The sequence below is a fragment of the Octodon degus genome, unplaced genomic scaffold (assembly GCF_000260255.1).
Source record: "Octodon degus isolate 3935 unplaced genomic scaffold, OctDeg1.0 scaffold00016, whole genome shotgun sequence".
NCBI classification, from domain to species: domain Eukaryota; kingdom Metazoa; phylum Chordata; class Mammalia; order Rodentia; family Octodontidae; genus Octodon; species Octodon degus.
Genome location: NW_004524592.1, coordinates 25,358,335 through 25,360,655, shown reverse-complemented (window position 1 = coordinate 25,360,655; position 2,321 = coordinate 25,358,335).

The following is a 2,321-nucleotide window of genomic DNA, read 5'->3' as shown; positions in this document are numbered from 1 at the left end:
AGGGATTGAACTCAAAAATTCATTTACTTAGAAGCATTCAGATTATTAGCAAAACGTTTGCAACTGTTTTTTGCAATTACAGAGTGGTATTCATTTAACAGAACAATTATTTCACATAAGTTGCATCAGAGACAACTGAAGGTAAAAACTACTGTCCTCATACATAAATAATTTGTGCTGTGCACCAACCAGAACCTGCTTTAAATTTCCATGCCGATTTACAGCTTTCATACTATGCCAGGCAAGGTTAGTGGCTATTGAAAATACCACCAGGACAGGGCTAGCTAAAGACATGTTCAGTAGTGTGTTAACTACACAAAACAAAGACACTGTACAGTTTAAAAACAAATCTTATACAGCCTTACATTTCAATTTTTTTTTCTTTAAAAGGAATGAACTTTGTACAGGGAGTTAAATGCTCTATAGACAAGAAAAAAAAAAAACTGCGCTGGAACCAACTTATTCAACACCATCCTCTTCTTCATCTTCTTCCTCCTCTTCATCCTCATCCTCCCCATCCTCCTCCTCTTCCTTCTTTTTCTTGCTTTTTTCAGCCTTAATGACTCCCCTTTTTGCAGCATCAGAATTCCCTTTAGCCCAGTAGGCAGCAATGTCCTTTTCATACTTCTCCTTCAGCTTAGACACCTTCTTCTCGTATGGCTGCTTGTCATCTGCTGCAGTATTATTCCACATTTCTCCAAGTTTTTTTGTGACATCACCGATGGAGAGCCCAGGATGTTCTCCTTTGATTTTTGGGTAATACTCAGAATAGAATGAGAAGAAGGCTGAAGGAGGCCTCTTGGGCACATTGGGATCCTTGAACTTCTTTTTTGTTTCTCCTTTAGGAGGTTATTAGTTTTCATTTCTCTTTCATAAGTAGCCTTGTCCACTTTTGCCATATCTTCAAATTTTCCTTTTTCTTTAGCAGACATGGCCTTCCACTTCTCTGAGCACTTCTTAGAAATCTCTGAGACGTTACCAGAAGCTTCTTCTTGTGCTCCTCTCGGCAAGTTTGCAAAGAGAATGCATATGAATGCATATGACAACACATCTTGCCTCTCAGCTTCTTAGGATCTCCTCTGCCCATGTTTACTTGTTTTCCTCAGTGAGGTACAGAGTCACCCAGTGCCCATCTGGCTCTCACTTGTCCTGGTGCTCTCTCTATGGAGCTCAATGTACTGCAATGACTGTTCTGGTGAGTATTTCTAATCACCTCTGTGTAGTCAAAATTGAGAGTCTGGCAATGATCCCTGAAAACAGAGCAGACAATGCTCTGAAAACATCAATCCAGAAAAACCCACATTAGTCCCCATCAGTATCCCCAAGCTACCTCCCTAACGTCATCAAATGAGTGTTCATGGTGTTCATGAACAAGGCCAACAAAACAGCCAACTGGGACATTTCAGGCCCTCATGTCTCCACAGAAACATTAAAACTGCACCATGAAACTGCCTAAATAAATTCTTAGAGAAGCTTTTGAGAAATAGCTGTGGATTCACAGCCATCAAGGGAATGTCCATGGAGAAAAACCCAAGTTCGCAATAGCAGGGAGTGTACCCATTCCCAACCTGGCCTTGCAGGGCTCATGGCAAACACGAGGCTCCCCTGCCAGTTTCCTCCCGCAGCACTGTGGGGCAGAGCAGACCTCCTTCACAAGCTCTGTCCTGAGAGGGGGGATGGCGGAGGGTAAGGCCTTTGTATGACCAACTGGGCGCTCAGGGGAGAGAATGTGCCACTGCTCATAAGAGCTCTATGGCAACCAAAGCAACAGTGACTGGAGAAAGATGATGTACAGAGACAGAGAAGGAACTACGAATGGCTAAGAGCTGGGATGTGATTCTTTGGGAAGCAAACCATTCAGTCTCTTTATAATGGGAGAAGAATCTTGAAACACATGGCATCTTAGTTACTTTTCTCTCTTTGCTGGGGCAAATACCCGGCCCTCAAAATGAAGGAAGGAAAAGTTTATTTACCTCACAGTTACTGGAAGTTTCAGTCCTTACTAGGCTGGGTCCAAGGCAGAACAGCACATAGCAGAGAGCAACTTTTCATGGTGGTGGCAAAGACCAAGAGTGCAAGGGAGGGGTGGCAGCAGCTCTAACAGCTAGCTTCTGTTCCCTCCTTACATTATAATGCAAATTACCTGCCCCAGGGCAGGTGCAGCATCCATGCCCACAATAATCAATCACAGAGATCCAGTCCTAGCCCAGGCTCGGTGAGTGTGTGGGAGAGCTTCCAGTGACCTTGCGGCCGCAGGACCTACTATTGGTCCCAGCCCAGGCGCAGCGTGGGTGAGACGCTCTTCCACCCCCTTGGGACAC